This window comes from Leptonychotes weddellii, chromosome 9, assembly GCF_054177405.1.
Source record: "Leptonychotes weddellii isolate Sample4059 chromosome 9, ASM5417740v2, whole genome shotgun sequence".
NCBI classification, from domain to species: domain Eukaryota; kingdom Metazoa; phylum Chordata; class Mammalia; order Carnivora; family Phocidae; genus Leptonychotes; species Leptonychotes weddellii.
In genome coordinates, this window is record NC_138377.1 from 36131340 (window position 1) to 36146608 (window position 15269).

General features: G+C 41.2%; 1 protein-coding gene across 1 annotated transcript in view; it reads left to right on the top strand.

Moving 5' to 3' along the window:
- Window positions 1-15269, top strand: part of RTN1 (reticulon 1) — a 201713-nt gene that overhangs the window by 89043 nt on the left and 97401 nt on the right. The window lies entirely within an intron of this gene.

The following is a 15269-nucleotide window of genomic DNA, read 5'->3' on the forward strand; positions in this document are numbered from 1 at the left end:
CATATGAAGCCCTCTCTGACCTGATCATGCTCCCTCATTCTAGCCTCATAACCTGTGTTCCGGCACCTCCAATTGTTGCTCTGTCTTGGGGGGCCTTGCTGTCATAGTCTTCCATGCCTTTGCTTCCAGGGCTCCCTCCATCCTAAAGCCCTTACTACTAGTCTGTTTGGTAAGTACTTGCTTATATTTCAGGAGTCACTGCTCTTCCGGTAGACCAGTCCACCCTCTCCTATGTATGCCTGCTGTATGCTAGCTAGACAAACAACCTGTGTAATATTTTATTTGACTTATTTGTTTGCAAACCTCTCTCACTAAAAATACCAGGTACTCCTTAAAGAACTGTGGCTTATTTGTTACTTTATTCCACTCTCTGGCATAGAGCAAAGCAAACAGTGAGCACTCAATAAATATAGGATGAATGCCTGAATAAGTATGGTCTCGGGCTCCATCACTTACAGTGACTTGGACAAATCATTTAGTCTAGAAAACAGTGCTCCTTTATCTTAAAAAACTGAATTTAAAATATCTATAGCACAGGATTTTCTAGGAATTTATTAAAGCTACTTATTCATTAATTCAAAACACGGCTTAAATTGCCGTGATGAACAAAAGCATACCTGGGCCCTACTGACATGGAGCATGCAGTCTAGTTAGAGAAATAAAATAATCCCAAAAATAAATGTAAAATTACAACTGTAACCAGTACTGCAAAACAGAACCACATGGGACCTGGAGAGTCTACATCAGAAGTACTGACCTCATCAGAGAAGTCAGGGGAGCGTTTCTGGGTGAATCGAGTGAGCAGAGATAGGAGGGATGAGGAGGAGCTCTCAAGTAGAGAGGGAGCAAAGTATTTTCCAGGCAGGAGACATCAGAGCCCAGTGCATGCAAGGAACTGAGGGAACATCTATGTCCCTGAGATGCAGAGGGCAAGGGGTAAACATGGAACGAGAAACAGAGGCAGGTGGAGGCTACATTAGGCAGCCCTTGACTTGGCACAGGACAGACATGTAGTTTTCCTTGCCTTGATTTTTCCTCATCCTTGAGTTCTAAAGACTTAGAAAAAAAAAATGGAGGAAAACAGATCATTCTGTTTTGCTGAAATTGTAGCATCAATCTCATTAGACACCCACTCGTTCCCCAAGAAAGGTAGGACATCCCTTTGGTCCTAAGAGTGGTCCTGAAAAGGGACAAAAGGGACGGGATTCAGAGTCCGGCATTAAAACATCCTTAGCTGAGCCAAAGAAGCCATTGTTGACGTCCATTTTACTCTACAAAGAGATTATTTGGAAGAAGTGCTCCCCAAGTTAATGACCAAAGCAAAGAAAGAGCCAGCAGGAGGTACCAGTCATAATAGAAGGGCATTTAGACAACAGAGTTACTGGGTTGGCTTAAGTTTAAGAGGAGATATTGCTAAGATGGGATGTGGTCTCATTCCTGCAGCTTCAACAAGTTTAATGTTCTCCACTTCCAACTGACCAGTAACTATTACTGGGAGAAAAGGAAGTGTTGAGAGGTGAAAAGTCTGTGGGCGGTGATGAAAGACAAACAGAAAAAGCAGACTCCCCAGGATTTTAGGGTATGCCTCTAAACTAAGAGACGATGGATGGTCCATCATGCCCATGGCAGTGATGGGTAACATTTGCTCTCTTCCAATAACGTGGTATCAGACATAGGAGCACACAAGGTGGAGGTCCTGCAAGCTCTTCTGCAATGTGGGCAGAATCCCCATACTGAGGTTCCTGCACCCAGAGACCACGTTTGCTCATGCTGATGCATTTAGTCTTCTTAGGTGAGGGATTTGTGGCCCCATGATGAACACACGCATACTGCTGCCTGTCAGTGATGGCAGGTGAATTATTTTTAGTTTGGGAGAATAACTCAATAAATAATTGAGGATAACAGTGAGAGAGTTGGTGTCGATTAATCTCACACTTTCTCCTCTGAGTTCTGAGCCAACCTAGTCAGATTTAAGCGTTACACGATTGCTTTCTCTCTGGTAAACCTGGGTTGGTGGGCACAGCTTGGAGCTGCAGTGGTAAAATGGACTTCTTACTCCTTCTGAAATGAATTTCCCATCGGGTCCCTAGCAGAGACTCCTACTGATGACAGAAAGGAGGGGTGTGCAGCTCCAAAGGAGAGTCAGAGAGGGTCTGGGAGGCAGATTGAAGCTCCTTAGCTTCATCCAGCAGAGGAAAGATCAGCCTCTTCTTTTGGGCAGGGGCAAATGAAGCAAAGAGCAGGGCTAAATAGTTCCCCCCCCAAACACTTCCAAGACAAAGGAAGTTCCTACTTATGGACCTTGTCAGAAACCAGGAGAAAGAAGAACAATGGCTGGCCAACTGATGTTTTTCCCAGAAGTGTTGGCACAAAGTATTTATTCTCCAAGATACCATAGGCTTTTGACTGCAGAATAAAAAGGAAAGTGATAGAAAAGGGCTAAACTCAATTATAATATGGCATCTTATTGAATCATATTTTATTTAATTTTTATTGTTGGATATTATGTATATTAATTGATCTCTGCTACCCTTAATTTAAAACTTTTTATTCCTGATTGTAAGAGTAACAGTTCAGCCTTCAAATGGCTTTTCTCCTTTATTTCAGTTATTAGAGATAATTTACTGTTCCATGAATGAATGAATGGTCTTTTATTTTTTTTAATTTTTAGAGATTTTATTGATTTATTTATTTAGAGAGCGAGAGAAAGAGAGAGAGAGGGTGAGTGAGTAGGGGGAGGGGCAGAGAGGGAGAGAGAATCTCAAGCAGACTCCAGGCTAAGCATGGAGTCTGATATTGGGCTCTATCTTATGACCTTAGATCATGACCTGAGCTGATACCAAGAGTCGGACACTTAACCAACTGAGCCACCCAGGCGCCCCTGAATAGTCTTTTTAATAAACCAGGCTACCAGTCCACAATTTGTATTGCCTATTTAGAGAGTGTATTAAAATTTACATTGAAACAGAGGACTTTGGTATTTGTCATATAAAATATAGAGTACCAGATGTCTTACTTTTGTTCTGGAGATGCATCATCTGGCATTTCAGTTCATTTTCTCTTACTGTGTGTTCTTAACCTCACTGTGCCTCAATTTTCTCATCTCTAAAATAAGAATAATGGGGGCACCTGGGTGGCTCAGTCGTTAAGCATCTGCCTTCAGCTCAAGTCATGATCCCCGGGGTCCTGGGATCAAGCCCTGCATAGGGCTCACTGCTCGGTGGGAAGCCTGCTTCTCCCTCTCCCACTCCCCCTGCTTGTGTTCCTTCTCTCGCTGTGTCTCTCTGTCAAATACATAAAATCTTTTAAAAAATAAAATAGGAATAATGAATAGTACCTACCTTGTGAAGCTGTTATAAGGATCAAATTGATACCTGTAGACGATTTAGAATGTGTGTGGCACATAGTTAACGATTCAGGAGTGTTAGATATCATCATTATCAAGATGCACCATGTTCAAAATGCTGTGATAGGCTTTCTCTAAGTTACAGTAATGCTTGTTGCTATTTAAAAAAAAAACAAAAAACCAAAGATGTTTAATGGCTTGAACACAATAGAGGTTTATTTCTCACTCACATAAAGTCTAAAATGTGTGTTCCTAAGCAGCATGTAGATGGTCCTCAAATGGTGATTCAAGGACCCAGGCCTCTTCCATATTTTGGTTCTACCGTCTTTAATATAAGGTTTTCAATGTTATGTGGGACAGAGACATTCAGCCAGTAGCCAGAAAAGAGGAGCTGAGAGAGTCCCTTTTTAACCACCTGTGTGTCAGCCCAGGCGTGACACACATTACTTGTGCTTACATCCTATTGGCAAGAACTGGTCCCATGGTTCCACCTGGGCAGTTATCTTTGCCATACTGTTGAAGGAGGTTTCTGTTTATTATTATTATTTTTATCAGAGTCTAGTTGACACACACTGTTACATTAGTTTCAGGCGTACAGCATAGTGATTTGGCAGCTCACCACAAATGTAGCTACCATCTGTCACCATATGATACAATTGACTGTATTCCCCATGTTATACCTTTCATCCCTGTGACTTATTCATTCCATAACTGGAATAACCTCCCACTCCCCTTCACTCATTTACCCATCCCACTCCCCTCTGGCAACCATTAGTTTGTTCTCTGCATTTTTTGTTTATTCCTTTGTTTTGTGTTTGTTAGATTCCACATGTAAGTGAAATCATACAATATTTGTGTTTCTCTCTTTGTCTTATTTCATGTAGCATAATACCCTCTAGGTTCCTCCACATTGTCACAAATGGCAAGATGTCATTCTTTTTTTTTTTTGACTGAATAATATTCCACATCTTCTTTATCCATACATCTATCGATGGACACTTAGGTTGCTTCCATATCTTGGCTATTGTAAATAATGTTGTATTTTTGTAAAAAATTCTGTAATTTTGTAAATAAATATAGGGGTGCATATATCTTTCCAAATTTGTGTTTTCATTTGGGGGGGGTAAATACCTACTAGTGGAAATATTAATTATATGGTATTTCTATTTTTAATTTTCTGAGGACTCTCCATACTGTTTTCCACAGTGGCTGTACCAATATATATTCCCACAGCAGTGCACCGGGTTCCCTGTTTCTCCACATCCCGCCAACATTTGTTATTTCTTGTGTTTTTGGTTTTAGCCATTTCTGACAGATGTAATGTGATATCTCATGGTGGTTTTAATTTGCATTTTCCTGATGATTAGTGATGTTCAACATCTTTTCATGTGTCTGTTGACCATCTGTATGTCTTTTTTGGAAAAAACTCTATTCAGGTCCTCTGCCCATTTTTTAATTGAATTATTTGGATTTTGGGTGTTGAGTTGTGTAAGTTCTTTATGTGTTTTGGATATTAACCCCTTATTGGCTATATCCCTTGCAAATATCTTCTCCCATTCAGTAGGTTGCCTTTTTGTTTTGTTGATGGTTTCCTTTGCTGTGCAAAAGCTTTTTATTTCAGTATAGTCCCTATAGTTTATTTTCGCTTTTGTTTCCATTGCCTGAGGAGACATATCTAGAAAAGTGTTGCTAAGACCAACGTCAAAAGATTATAGCCTATGTCTGTTTATTATTGCAACAATTTCCCCCTGAAATGTTAATTCAGTAAAGCAATATTGAATTGGTTACTTGGCCATCTTTGCTTCTTTAATTAACGAGAAAAAGATGATATTTTAATTATCAGGAAGATTTTTTAGAGGAGTGACTTCCACTCATGCCATCTCCCTTTGGGAATATTTGTGGGTATTTTGTGAGTTGGCTTTTGGCTGATTTTACCATACCCCTCCTCAAAGCTCAACTTTGGTGGTAGTAAAATACTGTGACCAGATTTATCCACATAGTTCATGGTTTGTTCAGAAGGGAACATTAAGAACACATATGTAGGGACACTTGGGTGGTGCAGTCAGGTAAGTGTTGGACTCTTAGTTTCCACCCAGGTCATGATCTCAGGGTCATGAGATAGGGTCCTGGGTCCAACTCCATGCAGTGCAGAGAGTCTGCTTGGGATTCTCACTTCCTCTTCCCCTCCAACTCGTGCTCTCTCTCTCAAAATAAACAAACAGGGGCCCCTGGGTGGCTCAGTCAGTTAACCGTCTGCCTTCAGCTCAGGTCATGATCCCAGGGTCCTGGGATCGAGCCCTGCATTGGGTTCCCTGTTTAGTGGGGAGTCTGCTTCTCCCTCTCCCTCTGCCTGCCACTCCCCCTGCTTGTGTGCTCTCTCTCTGTCAAATAAATAAATAAAATCTTAAAAAAAAACAAAAAACAAATAAGTAAATATTTTTTTTAAAAAAGAATACATATGTAAATATTAGATTCTGAGTGAAAATTACTTGAATTTCATTGACTTCACATGTTTTTATTTGAGGCTTTTGGGGAAAAAAAGTAAAGAATTGGACTATTATGAACTGAATTTATCAGTGTAGAGAGAGACTGCCAAATAGTTTATTTCTCAGTCATATTGTTGGCCTGAATTATTTGCCTAATTACTTCCGCTCTCAATTTTGCCCATGTTGACACAGCTAACACAGCAGGTGCCCCAGCTGGAACTGCAGAGGTGGAAAGAAACCAGCCCCTCGGAGCCACGTTACAATAATCTGTATGGCGCCGTACAGATTATATGCCACTTTTGTAGTCAGAGTTGATTCCACATTCTACCTGGCGGGACGCAGAATACTTTGGGGAGAAATTCAGCCATTTTAAAAGTCAATTTAGTAAGCAATTCACATTTTGGGGGGGTCATAGAAGGAATTATGCTATCATTAACTCAGCAGTTGCATTATGTTTTAATTCTGCTAGTTAAGGCATTTAAAGTTTTCCTTTCATTTAATGGTACTAGCAGATCACTATAGATATTCTTTTACCATACTGTGGATACTAGCCCAAGATTTGTAAACCTCACATTCTAGTTAGCAAACATGTATGCAGGTTTATCCCAATCTTTCAATAATAGAGAAAATAACAGTAACTCTCCATTATTAACACAAAAGAAAGGTGTAGGTGGATAAAACCTTCAGGTAATCTGGCACGCCTGGGTTGCTCAGTTGGTTAAGCATCTTTCTTCCACTGAGGTTATGATCCTGGGGTCCTGGGATCCAGCCCCACATCGGGTTCCCTGCTCAGCCAGGAGTCCGCTTCCCCCTCTCCCTCTACCCCTCCCCCCTCTCCCTCTACTCCTCCCCCTGCTTGTGCTCTCTCTGTCTCTCAAATAAATAAATAAAATCTTTAAAAAAAAAAAAACCCTTCAGATAATCTAAAATCCTTATTTCAGTCACTATATTCTATCATCTTATTATGATATCCCTTCCTGAATATGCAAAAATGAAGTACCAGAGGATGAGCTGAATAGTCCTCTTTTCCTGTCTTGTCCTTTTCTTTCATCTTCTCTAGTGTATGATAATTAATGAGATTGTCAAAAAGCAGGGTAGAAAGGAGAAGAAAGACAGTAAATGAAAAGACAAGATATATCATAACCTGCATACCTGAGAAGTGACAATGCTCCCACTTACTTGTCATGCCCCTGCCCCTACTGAATCTTAGGCATAGAGGGATGAGTTGGTAGCTTGGTTGAGGACACAGCAGTATCTTCAGGAGACTCTTCACCTGATAGAACAACTATTTTTGATACTCGATTATGGAAAATTTAGCTTTTGTGAGATATTTAAAGGTTTAATCCAAAATGAGAATATTTATCCCCTGTAAATGAATATTGGTTATTGGTTTAAAGTGTGTTCTCTTGGGCGCCTGGGTGGCTCGGTTAAGCAACTGCCTTCGGCTCAGGTCATGATCCTGGAGTCCCGGGATCGAGTCCCGCATCGGGCAACCTGCTCGGCAGGGAGTCTGCTTCTCCCTCTCCCCTCCCCCTTCTTGTGTGCGCTCTCTCTCTCACTCTCTCTCTCAAATAAATAAATAAAATCTTAAAAAAAAAAAAATAAAGTGTGTTCTCTTTTCTGTGCTGCTTTATTTTTCAGAAATTAGCTTTTGGCATCAGAATATACATTATAGATATAGAATACTTCCTCATTTATTCTTGGAACCACAGAAGTAAATTACATGACTTAATACTATCTTTAGTTTTTTCTTAATTGGGTTTAATATGGCATTGTTTTTATTGTAACAAGAAGTAAATGGTGATGTTTTTTCTAATATAACTAACGAGGCATGGCAATAGTTTTATAGCTAATGAGATCGACACCCTTTGAAATATATCTCACAGATTTGAGCTTAACTGTCTTTGGGGCTCTTCTTACCTGAGGAGCCACTTCAAATACTTCAGGAAAGGATAATGCAGTTAAGGCCTAATTTATGAATTACGTTAAGGTAAGGATCCCTTAACGAACAAATTTACTATTATATTAATTTATAGCAAGCCATCTGAAATTCATTGCTCTGGAATTTTTCTGTAACAGTCAGTATTCACTAGAGACAGAATGCAGTGTGAATGGGGCATGACTTGAACCTCATCCAAAGGAGCACGATGACTGGTATACCAAAGAGCTCCAACACCTAAAGCTGGACCATTTACCTGGAGTTCAATCACAGGGACCCCACAGACATGACCACAGGGTTTCATGAATAACACATATTTTAATTTTTTTTCTAAGCTCTAAATTTCACCGTATCTAAAATGGCAAAAAGAGTCCCTTATTGACCAATAAGGATTTTATTAGTGAGTTGCCTACATTTTTGAGAACCTGAGATATTAGATAATGAAGGACAAGAGCTGTGTCTCAGTCTCATTCATCTTAGGGGATGAGTGTTTTTCACAGCCTAGGGGATGAGTGTTTTTCACAGCCTAGGAGATTCCTTGAACAGAAAGGCAAGAACCTAAAAGATGCCTAGTCATAGTTGCCTGATTTAGCATCATGTTAGCAAAGGAACCAGCTAGAAGCGAAGATTTCCTCTTATTGCACCTTCTTTTTTTTTTTTTCTTAAATCTTGTGGAAGGAGAGGAAGGAATTAGACTGTCATGGAACTTAATTTGGAACTTAATTTGGAAAGCTGTTATTTTGACCTTCTTTTGCTTCTTCGGCACCTAAATTTCCAGATAGAATGCTGAGCATGTGGAAGGCAGTTAAAGGTAATTGATAAGTTGAACAATGGAGGGCGCCTGGGTGGCTCAGTTGGTTAAGCGACTGCCTTCGGCTCAGGTCATGATCCTGGAGTCCCTGGATCGAGTCCCGCATCGGGCTCCCTGCTCGGCGGGGAGCCTGCTTCTCCCTCTGACCCTCCCCCCTCTCATGTGCTCTCTGTCTCTGTCATTCTCTCTGTCTCAAATGAATAAATAAAATCTTTAAAAAAAAAAAAAAGTTGAACAATGGAATGGATTTATAGTGAGCACATTTGTAAATGAAAGTAACTTAAGGAGTAAAAAAAAAAAATCCCTGAGGGATAGCATAACTCCTTCAAATTGAAAACTATCTCAGAATCGTTCTAAAAATGTGGAAACAACAGGTTGATTAATACAGTTTAGTTTTTTAAAAACCCAATTACATCATATAAAAGCAGATTTTTTTTTTAATGTCCTGTAGATGAAGCATCAGTTGACTGACTAAAAATTTTCTTTTCCCAGTAATTATGTGTGTCCTGGGCCTCCAGATGTAAAAAGTAATTTCGGTGCTCTTGTCTTCAGATGTTCTATCTGTTCAGCTTTTATGAAATTTTTAGTCTATGTATTTTCAGATGTGATCATAAAAGGCAATAGCAATAAATAATGAATAGGCTACTCGCATCTAAAACAAAATGGTTCTTTGACAATTTAAATGTATAGACATTCCTTCTCACTGCGTTTTTTGTGGTCTCATGATTTTAATAAGCATAGTGCAAAATGACGTGAATCCATACATGAGTAATTCTTCTGAGAATGTCTTGTCATATCCACAAGAAGCATAATTGGCTTGCATATAAGCCTTTTATTTACTGATAAGGATAATTGAATATGAAGCACTCCAGTGAAGATTCCACCATATGGGAGAAGTTACCCCATTCCACTGTTTATTTGAAATTTATGGTGAGAATAGTCACAGTAAAAAAATAATCTTTCTGGCCTCCAGCAGCAGTGTGGCATTTTGTTATAAAGTATTTTCATGGCTGAAGATACAGCATTTTTTGCTAATGTGCCTCGAACACTGCCATGCCTAGGCAGTACGTGGGCATTTAATAAATACTATTTGATGGTAAGACTTAATTTAGGCATGACATTTTATGAATGCTTATGATTCACACACCTCCATGGTGCTCGCAGATGCATTTGGGTTTTAATTTTGTAAAAATTAAGGAGCCAACTTGGCACCTTACAAAGCAAAGCCTGCACCCCTTGTGCGTAGTTCAGACCGATGGATCTACCAGCAACTCTTGGTTCTTCTTAGCCTGTTTGGTGAGAAGCCCACTGAAGACCCCTGCAGAGGCCCGTGACTTTGATGGATTCCATACAGGTGGCTCCCTGCTCCTGCTCTGCCATTTTGCAAATACGGGACCAAAATATTGGTTGGGGAATGAGACTGGGAAAGGGTCTAAATGAGTCCATCACAGCTTTTAGGGAAATAACTCAAAATACAGAGCCTGCTGACGATAGTTGACTGAGAGAAGAAGAAGAGCTCATGTTATTGCACAACTCTTTTTTTTTTTTAAGATTTAATTTATTTGAGAGAGAGAGCATGAGCAGGGGCGGGGTGGGGGGTGGTGGTGGGAGAGGCAGAGGGAGAGGAAGAAGCAGATGCCCCAGAGAGCAAGGAGCCTGATGTGGGGCTCCATTCCAGGACCCCAGAATCATGACCTGAGCCGAAGGCAGACACTTAACTGACTGAGCCACCCAGGCGCCCCCTTCCTGTATCTTCTGTTCATTACCTTTCATCCTAGCTGTAGCCAATGTACCGTAAACTCCTGGAGGGCAGCAGACTACCTCTGGCCTTGGTATGAGTAGTGCTGGTCGATGCAGTGTCTTTCCCAGATGGGCTCCCAGTGACCACATGATAAATCAAGGTGGATTCTTTCCCCCGAACCAGCCAAGAGGTGCCTAGGCTTTTGATGTTTACAGGGATGGCCTAAGACTATTATGTGATAAAGGGAAAGATAAATAACTCTAAAAATCTCCTGTTTAAGTTTACTCTTAATACAAAACAAGATCTGCATGGCCGATCTTATGAGACTGCATTTCTGAATTCTGCTTTCTCAGCTTCTTGCCCCATGGGACGGGTTCTGCAAGGAACAGCCCTTGCTCCTTCAGGCTTCCCAACACAGTTCTTGTCAGCTCTTCTGGAACTCTAGAGGTAAAAACAACTCATTGCTGGGGAAAGTGTTTAAAAAATTTGTATTTCATTTCTAATGAGGTTTAATAGTGAATCTTGATACTCATGTTCATAATATATAGCCTAAGAAATGCTTGCTGTGTATTGATACTGGCTTTATTCAGGCGCCAAATCAAAAAAAGTCTTTCTTAGGGGCACCTGGGTGGCTCAGTCGGTTAAGCATCTGACTCTTGATTTTGGCTCAGGTCATGATCTCAGGGTCGTGAGATCGAGCCCCACGTTGGGCTACACACTGGCTGTGGAGTCTGCTTGGGATTCTCTCTCTCCCTCTTCCTCTGCCCTGCCCCCACCCTTCTCTCTCTCTCAAAAAAAAAAAGCAAGCATCTCTCTTAAAGTACTTATGTTGTTAGTGTTTTGAAAAACCCTATAATGGAGAGATTGCAGTGCATAATGTTATTACTTAATGTAAAAGACTTTTTGGCTATCACTTCACTTACCATTTGCCAAATACCCTAGAGAGAATTTCCATTCTTTTTAGTAATTGTCTTCATCAACTCAGGCTGCTATAACAAAATACCCTACAACGGGAAGCTTATAAACAACAAAAATTTATTTTTCACAGTTGTGGAGGCTGGAAGTCTAAGGCAGGGTGCCAGCATGGTCCAGCTGTGCTGAGGGTCCTCTCCTGGGTTGCAGACTTCTTTCTGTGTCCTCCCGTGGTGGAGAGAAGACAGCAAGCACTCTCACAACTGATGGGCACTAATCTCATTCATGGGAGCTCTGCCCTCAAGACCTCGTCTAAGTCTAATGACCACCCCAAAGTTCCACCTCCTAATACCATCACCTTGGGGGGGGGAGGGTTTCAACATGTGAATTTGGGGGGGTTACATTCAGTCTGTAACAATAATGAACACATAAAAAAAATCAAGCAGTGTGACATCGTAATTAAAAGCAATTGCTTTAGGGTGCCTGGGTGGCTCAGTCGGTTAAGCGTCTGCCTTCGGCTCAGGTAATGATCCCAGGGTCCTGGGACTAAGTCCCACATGGGGCTCCCTCCTCAGTGGATAGTCTGCTTCTCCCTCTGCCCCTCCCCCCTGTTTGTGCTTGCGTGTGCTTGCTCTCTTTCTCTGTCTCTCTCTCCCCCTCTCAAATAAATAAAATCTTAAAAAAAAAAAAAAAAAAGCAATTGCTTTAGGATGCAACTACCCAGGGTCAGATTCTTCAGCTACTTACAGGATGATCTACTTGTCTCTGTTTGTCCAAGATACTCCCACTTTTAACACTGAAAGTCCTATGTCCTGGAAAACACCTTGATCCTGACCAAACCAAGATGACTGCTCACCTTAGAATAGTGTGATGCCTTTTCAAGTCACTTTCTCTAATACTCAGTTTCTTCATCTATAAAATGGGGGCAATAATGGCACCTGCCTCAGGATTGTTACAGGGTTTAAGTGAGTTAATGCGTTGACGGCTGTCAGCACAGTGCTAGCACATAGGGAAGTGAAATAAATGCACTGTTGTCATTCTTATTATTAGTCAGTGTAATTTTGTTTAACGGTGAGCCACATGGAATTAAATGAAAGGAGGGAAGCAGGACTAGGTGAACATGTCCGTGACAAAGCTCAAGGCCCCCGGTATAGTCATTTCATGGCTAAGTCTCCTCTCCCCCCATCCTTGAGTCATTGATAGTAGAGACCAGGACAGAGGAGTGAGTGGGCAGGACATGTTCAGTCCTGCAGGCACAGTCCAGGGCCCTGTGGCTTGTGGGCAAAGATGCCCAAAGCAAACCAGATCAAGAGCCATGATGTAACCACCATGCTGCGGTACGGCCACCGCTCAGTTACCGCTGGTTATCCAGCCCAACCGAGGGCAGCACAGATGATCTAAATCCTGATTTTAATCATTGGACCATTAACCAGGCCTTTGGAAAAGCTGTCTTAAAAGGCAGAGCCATTTTGAGATCTGATCTTCCTGTTGCCACAGAAAAGGGAATTTCTCAAACATTTGGTGAGTCCTACTTTGTAAACTCAAGTCAGTCAATAAAATTTACTGAACTTTTATTAAGTGCTAAGTACTGTGCTAGGGATACAGAGACGATGGGACCATGCTTGCCCTCCAGTATCTCCCAGTCTGGTGTGACTATAAGACAAGGCAGACAACCATGCATCGGCAGACAGTGGTCTGTCACTGGTTGGTTAACTGATGTATGTGACTTTTCACGTAAAGGTGGTAACGGCACATCAGAGAGATCAGGTACTCCAGTAATGGGCCGACCCCAGGACTTTACGTAAGTGCATAGGAACTGTACCCTGGCATGTGGGCAAGAGTGAGAAACAGTGCGGTTCACAACACAGGGAAGGACAAAGAACTGAAGGCACCGTAGTAAAATTTAAAAGCTGCCGATTGCCTCTTCTCATCCTTTGGTCTCAGCTCAAATGTCACCTCCTCACAGTGGCCTGCACATCTTCTCTAAAGTAATCCACCCCTCCCCACTGATAACCTTTTATTTTTTCTTGTTCATTTCCTTCAAAGCACTTAATTATAACTATAAGGTCCTTGATTTATCTGCTGTATTAGTTACAGGACAACCTAAGCTGCTGTAACAAAGAGATACAAAAATAGAGTGGCTCAAACAAGCTAGAATTTTATTTCTCTCTTATGTAACAATCCAGAAGCAGGTGAGGGTCTGTCCCAGGAGGTCATCCAAGACTTGATTCCTTCTGTCTTGTCCATCACCCACTCGAGTGTTGCCTCCATCTGCATTGCTAAAGCTGGCTCAGCGGGACCCCGTTGGTGGGCTAGCCCATGGAAAGGGCAAAGAAAGGGTGGAGGTTAACCAGCTTCTTCTTTAAAGACGGGATTCAGAAGCAACACAAATGGCTTTTGTTCACATCCTGCCACGTGGCCATACCTAGAGGGAAGTGGGGGAGTGTAGTATTTAGCTGGGTGACCATATGGTAAATTCGTGGGGGGTGGAGGTTGTCTATTGCTGAAGGACAGAGGGACAGAACAGACGCTGGGAGACAATTAGCAGCCCCTGCCATGCCTACATAGTTGTGTTTTTCTTGTTTATGGTTTGTTTCTGTCTTCTGTGGAGCCAGGGACTATACATCTACCTCATTCACTGTTCTTCCCCCAGAAACTGGGGTAAGTGACGAGCACATAGTAGGCACTCAGTATATATTGGATGAATGAAGTTTAAAAACAGTGAAAAATAAATACTGATTTTTAAGTAAAAATCAGGTTTGTTATATCATTATTAGGTTTGACTTTAGAATATTTATTGATTGACATGATGGAAACTTTAAGCAGTAGCAAGGTGACTGGCAGGCACATAGCAAGTAGTCAACAAATGGTAAAGTTTCTTCCATTTCTTTCAGTCAAAAAGAAAAGATTCATATATAGGATGTAAAGATATATTAAGAAATAATACTGAAACTGTTAATTTTGCAATTTACAGGAGAAATCTGAAGTATTACAGAATTGAATTAAAGAATTCCCTTAGACCCCTAAGGTGGCTCAGTCAGTTAAGGGACGAACTCTTGATTTCAGTTCAGGTCAGGATCTCAGGGTCCGGAGAACCAGTCTCCCCCGACCCTCCCCGGGCTGTGAGCTCAGCACGGAGTCTGCTTGTCCCTCTCCCTGCCCCTCCCCAGGTCTCGTTGGAGCATACTCACTCTCTCTCTCAAATAAATTTTTTTAAAAATCTTTAAAAAACCCAGAATTCCCTTAATGAATATCATTTTCAAGGGTCTCTCTGAGATCTTCTGACAAATTAGCAGCAGCTAACAAGCAATTGTGTAGCTGTTTTTTTTTTTTTTTTTAAGATTTTATTTATCTGACAGAGAGAGAGAGCACAAGTAGGCAGAGAAGCAGGCAGAGGGAGAGGGAGAAGCAGGCTCTCCGCCAAGCAGGGAGCCCGATGTGGGGCTCGATCCCAGGACCCCGAGACCACGACCTGAGCCGAAGGCAGACACCCAACTGACTGAGCAACCCAGGCGCCCCTGTATAGCTGTTTTAACCTGTGGTTTCTTTTCAAAATATAAAAGCACCTGCCTTACAGACTTACAGGTAAATAAAAAATACAGTTGACCCTTGAACAACCTAGGTTTGAACTGCAAAGGTCCACTTATATGAGAATTTTTGGATAAATATAGTATAGTACTGTAAATGTATTTTCTCTTATGATTTTCTTAAAATAATTTACTATTTTCTTTTCTCTAGCTTACTTAGTTGTAAAAATACAGAATATAATCCACATAGCATACAAAATATGTGTTAATTGTTTATGTTACTGGTGAGGCTTCTAGTCAACAGTGGGCTATTAGTAGTTAAGTTTTGGGGGACTCAAAAGTTATATGTTGATTTTTGGCTGTGCAGGGAGTTGGTGCCCCTAACCCCCATTTTTTTCAAGCGTCAATTGTAATAGGTTTGAATAATATACATGAGTTTGGAGCAAAGATAACAAAACAGAGATAGAACAGAATGTATACATTAACTCTGGCCTGTTTCTTTTTTTT